The sequence below is a fragment of the Artibeus jamaicensis genome, unplaced genomic scaffold (assembly GCF_021234435.1).
Source record: "Artibeus jamaicensis isolate MK-2021 breed Jamaican fruit bat unplaced genomic scaffold, CSHL_Jam_final scaffold_1964, whole genome shotgun sequence".
In the NCBI taxonomy this organism is placed as follows: Eukaryota; Metazoa; Chordata; class Mammalia; order Chiroptera; family Phyllostomidae; genus Artibeus; species Artibeus jamaicensis.
This window is the reverse complement of record NW_026522030.1, coordinates 992,021-1,001,666: the sequence shown is the minus strand read 5'-3', so window position 1 is coordinate 1,001,666 and position 9,646 is coordinate 992,021.

Sequence of the window (9,646 nt, the reverse complement as noted above, 5' to 3'; positions counted from 1 at the left end):
TGAAAGGCACAAGGTTCCTAAAGACTGAGTTCTGACTCCTGTAACTTGTTCTCGTAACCAGTTCCCACTCTGGGATCAGAGACAGCGCCCAGCCAGCCTGCTTTCCTTGACTCCTAGTTTTCTGACCTTAAACGAATGTCTCCATGTGTGTTTGTAAAACTGCTTTGGTTTACCCTGCCTGCAGGAACCAGGGATTTGCAGGTTCTCCCTGGCTCTCCAACAAGTTTTGTCCTCAAAGAAGAGGTCATAGCATATTTATAAATACTTACCAGCACCGATACATCTTCTGTAGATTCTTTGTGCTTAAGATAAATAAAAAGCATTACGTTACTGTTAAACATATATGAAGGGTTTCCACATTTAAGATGATTAAGATTATACTCAGTCAATTCATTCATTTTATTACCAATTTTACTACCCAATCTTACCAAACATCTAATGAGCACATAATGGTATGGACAGAATGTCTGTGTCCCCCTCAAATTCATCTGTTGCAACCCTAACTTCCAATGTGATGGTGTTAGGAGGTGGGGGTGATTAGGTCAGCAGGGTGGAGCCCTCAAGAATGGGACCCCAGAGGGTTCCCTAACCCCTTGCGCCATCTGAGGATGCAGGGACGGGATGGCTGTCTAGGAGCCAGGAACAGGCCTTCACCAGGCACCACATCTGCTGGTGCCTTGATCTTGGACTTGCCAGCCTCCAGAACTGTGAGAAATAAATTTCTGTTCATTTCTGTACAGTACCATACACTGTGCATCCAGTGTATGGTATTTTGTTATAGCAGCTTAAGTGGACCAAGACATACTGTGTGCCAGGGACATTGTTGGCTTTAGAGTGCAGTGATAAACATGATAAAAATTACTGAGGTGATTGACTAATAAATATTACTCACATGCTATATCTTAAAAAATAATTCTTTGAGGTACACATGAGAGCACTTACTTAATATCGTTAAAACAATGGAATTTGCTAACTGCAAATGAAGTTCTTCTGCTTGCCTCAAATATATAGAGGGCAAATACCACACACAGTGCCACAAGACACCAGTATTAAGGGTGTTTCTTAAAGACGATGCTGCTTATTTAAAATGGCAGTTTCTCTGTCGTATTTACCAACATTACACTGCCATAATTACACAGGAGTTGCCTTGGCAGCCTAACATTGCTTCTCTGCACACATATCAGCTTGCAAAAATTGCATTTAGCTTTGACCCATTAGAAACAAAGAATTTTTATGCTGAGGGCTACATTTATGCTGATATGTTTGGATGTCATTTGGATGTATTTAGGTATATTTGGATTGATACAGATGGATGGTGATTTATTCAGGGGATGAGCCTATCACTTTCTTAAAGAAAGATTTTCTTTCTTTCTTTTTAGAGAGAGGGAAAGGGAAGGAGAAAGAGAGGGAGAGAAACATCAGTGTGTGGTTGCCTCTCGCATGCCCCCTACTGGGGACCCAGCCCACAACCCAGGCATGGGCCCTGACTGGGAATCAAACCAGCCACTTTTTGGTTCGAAGAGCCTATCATTCTCATGACATAACCATATCCTTACCAAGCACCAGAATAAAGTATTCATTAATTTTTTTAAGTTACCTGAATTGATACTCTCTTTGCAAGGCCCATAGAGACAATAAGAGTAGTGACAATAGAATTGTTTTTCTTTTGTATCTCATCTTTTACTGGGAGGAAAAGGAAACAGATAAAAGTAGATTAAATGAAGTACAATGTATACAGAGTAAGCTGTGTTGAATTCTACCTCTCTATGACTTAAACTACAGGACTTAATAGATTCTATCTAGGATTTTAGACACTTCTGGTCATTGGATGTTGATTTATATGAAAACAGAGTTGAGTTAGTGACAAGACACTACATATTTGAGTCATCCACCCAAAGTCTGAGGATATTAACTGGTCTAAGCTGGTTTTGATACAAGAGATCTTACAAACGTCGTTCATCTTTTCTAAAGTACAAAGGGCTTTTTTCCACAGAAACACCACTTTACCTCCTGAGTCCTTCAGGGTAGAGTGACAGAGAAGAAGAGATAATGAAAACACCTACTTGGACCCTAAAGAGTATCATTATAAAGGAACATATTAATTATTTGTAATTAAATTATATTATTAAGTTGATCATTCCAAGACAGGTGCTAGAACTGATAACAGTATAAAATGTGTGTCTTCTCTCAAAAGTATTCGGATATATAATTGATCTGGAGCACTGAGTGGAGGCTAAACTATAATATTCAGATTGTTTATGCATTGACTTTGGAATTATAGCCATCAAGTTTACAAAACCTCTTTGTAATATTTAATCTGTGGAATATAAAATTGTCTGTGTATAGCAAAAATTAGATAGAGCTTAATTTGGTTGTAATTAGGGACAAACTCTTACCTTCTGTGTTCCTCAGATCATGTAGGAATTTTAGTCAGCTTCTTCCTTGAAGAGTTAACATTCATGGTTAGTGGTTCGGAAGACGTGGAGAAAATTAAGAGGACAGACGGTGTTCAAGCAGGAACTTTTGAGACTTTCGAAAAATCACAAATCAGATAACCTATTACTGACTCTACGGTGCTTTCCAGTTTCGTGTTTACTGTTTCAGTCTTCTGTGAATGATGATGTCATCAGATTCTGTTGTGATGATGAAAGAACTAGACACTCGCAATCATAACAATTCCTACGCCTGTAACTTTGCTTCGTCAGTACCAGGAGACTAGATTTTGGCCCATTAAAAAAAATAGGATCGTAAGTTTCTTTCTTCTCTTGTAGATTTCCTAAAGCTTTATAATGCATTTTAAATGAAGTATAATTTACATAAAATAAAATATAGTTTAATTGTACACTTTATTGGGTTTGTTACCCATGTGTATATATGTTTACTTGTATATGTGTATGTATGTACATATATATTTTATATATATGTAAAAACCACTTTAATTAAGATACAGAACATTTCCACCACCCCAGTAACTTTTTTGTGCCCCTTTGAGTCACTACCCTCTCCTAGCCAAAAAAACGGTGTTCGATTTCTATTACCACAGCTGAGTTATTCCTACTGTGAAACTCTATATAAATAGACTTGTATGGTATACACTCTTTACATTTAGCCTTCTTTACTCCAAAGTTTTGCAACTCACCCATATTATTCTGTGTATCTCACACCATACAAAAAGCTATTTCAAAATGAATTATAGATACAAGCATAAAAGCAAAATCCACAATTAAGGATAAATACAGGAGAATTATCTTTGCAACTTGCAGGTAAGTTCTCTGACACAAGTAAGAGAAAACTAAAAAGGTGATGAGTTACACTTCATCAAAATAAGAAATCTCTGCTCATCAAAATACTCCATTAAGAAAATGAATTGTCAGTACTATTCACCAATAGCTTATAGTAACTTGAAATAATACATACCATACATGACCCATACAGCAAATAAATCCATATCAATGTTAAAAGTTTTGTTGATTTTTTTGTAATGAAATATTAAAAAGTCTTTCTCATTTCCTTTTGTGTATCTTCTATAGCTGTGTTCTTTGTGGTAATCATGAGGATTATATTTAACATCCTGAATTATAACACTCAAATTAGAATTTATATCACCTTAATTTTAATAACATGCCAAAACTTTGTTCCTTTACATTTCTGCTTTTACCTTTTGTGATCATCATATGTCATTAAATTACATCTTTATACACTGTGTGCCCCAAAACATAAACTAATAATTCTTTTAAATGCCTTAACCTCTTAATTATGTAGAAGACAAATTTTGGAGTTGTAAACCAAAGTTATAATACTAGCTTTTAGACTAGAAGTTATTTTTTATTCATTAATTTTAGAGGTGGGGGAGAAACATCAACTTATGCATCCATTTATTTGTGCATTCATTGGTTACTTGTTGTATGGATCCCCTGACCAGGGATCAAACCTGCAACCTTGGAGTATCAGGATGATGTTATAACCAACTTAGCTCCTGAGCCAGGGCTTAGAAATTTTTTAAAAACTATATTAGGGACTTCTGCCAAGATGGAGGCATAGGTGGATGTGCCGTGCCTTCTCACACAACCAAGATTAGAGAAAACTAAATATTAGCAACAGAAAACACGGCCAGAACACGGAAAATTGAACTTTTCGGAAGTCCGTTAACAACAAATTCTTCAGCCTGACCGGTAAGGGGCGAAACCAGCGGCTGGCGGAGCAGGGTTGCACAGGAAAACTCGGTCAGATGCGCGGAATCCAGGAGCAGGATTGGACCTAGTGAGCGACCGAGCGAGCGACCAGGCAAGCGACCACGGGGGAGACAGCAGGGCAGCGGGGCTGCGTGTTGACTGAGGTCGCGCATTTGTGCGCGGGTGGACAGGCAAGGGAGTGGGCGGTTGGACTGGGCCGGCAGGTCCCCACGGCAAGCAGCAGTGGAGGGCACCGCCATTTCCCCACTCTGGCCACACCCCCACATACAGCGTCACAACCCAGCGACCTGGGAATCCAAGGCTCCCCTTCTCACACTTAAAGGGCCCGAACAGACCAAGAATGGCGCAGGAGGATCTCAGAGCCCCAGAGCCAATAGATCTAAGTGATGAAGAAATAGCAAAACTCACAGACGCACAGTTTAAAACATTGGTGATCAGGATCCTCACAGAACTGGTTGATTATACCAACAAATTAGACAAATATATGAAGGCGAAACTAATTGAAATGAATGGAATTGCACAGGACACCAATAGCAATGAAAAGGAAACTGGGACTCAAATCAATGGAGTGGACCAGAAGAAAGCAAATAATGGCCAAACAGAAAAGAGTCAAGAAGCAAGAATTCAAAGAAGTGAGGAGAGTCTTAGGAACCTCCAGGACATCTTTAAATGCTCCAACATCCCAATTATAGGGGTACCAGAAGGGGGAAAGGAACAGCCACCAGTGGAAAACTTATTTGAACAAATAATAAAGGAGAATTTCCCCAATCTGGCAAAGGAAATAGACTTCCAGGAAATCCAGGAAGCTCAGAGAGTCCCAAAGAAGTTGGACCCAAGAAGGAACACACCAAGGCACATCATCATTACATTAGCCAAAATTAAAATGAAGGAGAGAATCCTAGAAGCAGCAAGAGCTAAGGGGACAGTCACCTACAAAGGAGTCCCCATCAGACTGTCAGCAGATTTCTCAAAAGAGACCTTATAAGCAAGAAGGGGCTGGAAAGAGGTATTCCAAGTCATGAAATCTAAAGACCTACAACCAAGATTGCTCTATCCAGCAAAACTTTCATTTAGAATGGAAGGACAGATAAAGTGCTTCTCAGATAAGATCAAATTCAAGGAGTTCATCATCACCAAGCCCTTATTATATGAAATGTTAAAGGGACTTATCTAAGAAAAAGAAGTTAAAGAAACATGAACAGTGAAAGGACAACAAACTCACAGTTATTAACAACCACACCTAAAACGAAAGCAAACTAAAAGGACAGCTAGATCAGGAGTGGAAACATAGAAATGAAGATCTCAAGGAGGGTTAGCAACAGGGGAGTGGGAGGAGGAGAAGTGGGGAGAAGGCACAGAAAATAAGTAGCATAGACAGTAGATAGAAAATAGATGGGGGGGGCAAGAATAGCATGGGAAATATAGAATCTAAAGGACTTGAGACACATGGTCATAAACTAAAGGGGGGTAATGGTGGGGATGAGGGGTAGGGTGGAGGGGAATAAAGGGGGAATAGAACAACTGTAACAGCATAATCAATAAAAAAATTTAAAAAATAAGTAAAACTGCTGGGCATGTGCAAAGGAAAAAAATTAAAAATAAAAATAAAAACTATATTAGTCTCTTAAATAGCATAGAAACAAAAAGTGGAGTTATAAACCATTGTTATAATACTAGCTTTTATTGTTACACTTACTTTTATGGAGATCTTTATTTTTCCATATGGCTCTGAGTTACACTCTAACGTCCTTTCATTTCACCCTGCAAGACACCCCGTCTTGTCCACAAGAGTTTCCAGTGAGAAATCTCCTGAGGATCTTAGTGAGGATTCCTTGTATGTGACAAGTCACTCCTCCTTGCTCTTTTCAAGAGTCTTTCTCTTTATCTCTCTTTTTGAAAAGTTTTATTATAATATGTCTCTTTGAGTTCGTTATGGTTAATTTCAGTGAGCTTCTTATGTTTATTTTCATGTCTTTCCTCAAACTTGGGAAATTTTCAGGCATTATTTCTTCAAATATTCTCTCTCCTCCTATTTTGGGACTCCCTAATGCGTATGTTGCTTGGCTTAATGGTAGCCAATAGGTCTCTTAGGCACTGTTCACTTTTCTTCAGTCTTTTTTAGTATTCCTCAGACTTGATAATTTCCAATGTCCTGTCTTCAGGTTCACTGATTCTTTCTTCTGCCTGCTCAAATTTGAATTTAAATCCCTCTAGTGAGTTTTTCGTTGCACTTATTATAGTTTCCAGTTCTAGAATGATTTGTTTACTTTATCGGTTCACTCTTGATTGACATTTCCTTATTGTTTATAAAGTGTTTTCTGACATTTATAGAGTTTTGAGTATTTTTAAATATATTTTATTGATTATGCTATTACAGTTGTCCCATTTTGCCCCCCTTTATTCCTCTCCACCATGCACACCCCCTCCCACCCACATTCCCCCCCTTTAGTTCATGTCCGTGGGTCATACATATAAGTTCTTTGACTTCTACATTTCCCATACTATTCTTACCCTCCCCCTTTCTATTTCTACCTACCATCTATACTACTTATTCTCTGTACCTTTTCCCCTCTCTCCCCTACAACTCCCCTGTTGATAACCCTCTATGTGATGTCCATTTCTGTGGTTCTGTTCCTGTTCTAGTTGTTTGCTTAGTTTGCTTTTGCTTTTGTTTCGGGTATAGTTGTTAATAACTGTGAGTTTGCTGTCATTTTACTCTTCATATTTTTTTAATCTTCTTTTTCTTAGATAAGTCCCTTTAACATTTCATATATTAAGGGCTTGGTGATGATGAACTCCTTGAACTTGACCTTATCTGAGAAGCACTTTATCTGCCCTTCCATTCTAAATGAAAGCTTTGCTGGATAGAGTAGTCTTGGGTGTAGGTCTTTGGATTTCATGCCTTGGAATACTTCTTTCCAGCCCCTTCTTGCCTGTAAGGTTTCTTTTGAGAAATCTGTTGACAGTCTGATGGGAACTCCTTTATAGGTAGCTGTCTCCTTATCTCTTGCTGCTTCTATGATCCTCTCCTTCATTTTAATCTTGGGTAATGTAATTATGATGTGCTTTGGTGTGTTCCTCTTTGGGTCCAACTTCTTTGGGACTCTCTGAGCTTCCCAGACTTCCTGAAAGTCTATTTCCTTTGCCAGATTGGGGAAGTTCTCCCTTATTATTTGTTCAAATAAGTTTTCAATTTGTTGCTCTTCCTCTTCTCCTTTTGGCACCCCTATAATTCGGATGTTGGAATGTTTGAAGATGTCCTGGAGGTTCCTAAGCCTTTCCTCATTTTTTTGAATTCTTGTTTCTTCATTCTTTTCTGATTGGATTTCTTTCTTCCTTCTGGTCTACACCATTGATTAGAGTCCCAGTTTCCTTTCCATCACTATTGACTCCCTGTACACTTTTCTTTATTTCACTTAGCATAGCCTTCATTTTTTTCCATCTAATTTGTGACCAAATTCAACCAATTCTATGAGCATCCTGATTACCAGTGTTTTGAACTGTGCATCTGATAGTTTGGCTATCTTTTTGTCACTTGGTTGTATTTTTTCTGGAGCTTTGATCTGTACCTTCATTTGAACCTTTTTTTTGGTCTCCATAGACTGCTACATAGTGAGGGGTAGAGCCTGCTATGTTGTGAGGGGCAGGGCCTTAGGGCCTTCATCAGGGCAGGGCAACCCATGTCGCTGGGTTGTGACTCTGTATATGGGGAAGGGGTCAAGAGAGAACAATGATGCTTGCTCCACTCTCTGCCAGATTTCAGTCACTTCCCCTGTTACCCACAAGCAAAGTGGGCCCTTCTGGTGCTGATTCCCAGGTGGGTTGGCTTGTGTATGTTCTAGGACCTTGTGGGTCTCTCCAACGAATTCTGTGAGGCTGGGAGTTTCTCCCCCTGCTACCTCAAACCCCACAGGTGTTTTCAATTGGTCGTTTGAGGCTTTATTTCCCCACACTGGGACCCCAGGTTGCAAGGTCTGTCTTGATCCCCAGGTGTTCCTCCCAGTTTATCCACACATGAATGTGGGACCCCCTGCTCCACCACCTGCCACCTTGCTGGTCTACCAGCTGCAGCCTTGTGTGCCCTGCTGCACAATCCATCACTTTGCTGGGTCCACCAGCCACCACCTTGCCATGAGTCCTCTCTGCCCAGCTGCCTGACTCCGCCCCTCCTACTGGTCTGGGTGGATGTTTCTTCTTTAACTCCTTGGTTGTCAGACTTCCATACAGTTCAATTTTATGTCAGTTCTGGTTGTTTTGTTTTAAATTGTTGTTGTCCTTCTTTTGGTTGTGTGAGGAGGCACAGTGTGTCTACCTATACCTCCATCGTGACTAGAAGTCAGTTTTGAGTATCTTTGACAGTTGTTTTGAAGTCTTCGGCTAGTATATCTGCTATCAGGTCATTTCCAAGAACAGTTTCTGTTTATTTTTTCCTTTGAAATGGCTATGCTTTAATGTTTCTTTGTATGTCTTGTGCTTTTTCTGTTGAAACCCTACATTTGAATCTAATGCTGTCATAACTCTGGATATGAGATTATGTCCCTTCCCAAGGGTTGGAGTTTTTTTGTTGTTGTTATTTTCATTTGTTGTTTTCTCTTTTTGGTCATTGTAAGCTATCTCTGTGCCAAGGATCAGCTTAAGGCATAACTTAAGGTCTTTTCAGATACAGTTCCTGAGCGTGCACAGTCACTTTCTAGTTTTCCCCATATGTATAGTTGTTTTTGAATGTCCTGTTCTTTAATATATGCTCCCAATGGGAGAAACAAGAGGGGAAAAAAGAAAAATTGTGGGAGAGAGGGCACTGGCTCTTTAATTCCCTGGAAGTCACCTCAACTGGAGAGGAGGGGGTGCAGGAACAGTGGCTCCTGCCTCTTTGAACCTTAGTGATCAGAGCACGGATTTCTGATATCTGCAGGACAGGGTTCGTTATACCTGCTCTGGTTTGCACAAGCTGCGTGTAAGCTGCTCCAGGAACACATGCACTAAGGGTTGAAATTGACTGAAATTAACCTTAATTTACATCCAACTTTCAGTAGATTGCAGAATTCCAAAATAGTTACATCAGAAAGATTTTGCCAGTGCTATTATTGTCTGGGTAGGGAAGAAAGATTCCTGGTGCTTCCCATTCCACCATATTCCCAGAATCTTCTTTACCTGGAGAGGTTGTTAAAGTCTCAATGCCCACCCCATACCAACTGAGTCAGAATCTCTGGGGTCAGACCCAGTCATCGATATTTGCTCCGCAGGAAATTCCAGAATGCAGCCAAATTTGAGAGCCAGTGCTTTATGCCTCCTACAACTACGAGAGGCATAACTCCCATGGGGTACTTTGGATGTTAGTTGTGATACCACACATGAGGGTATCCAGCTGCCTCCCATTTTTCTGCTAAATATAAAAGCAATGAACCTCCAGTGGGACACTGGACAAGCAAAGCTCCCCAGGTGGTCTAGGTTGC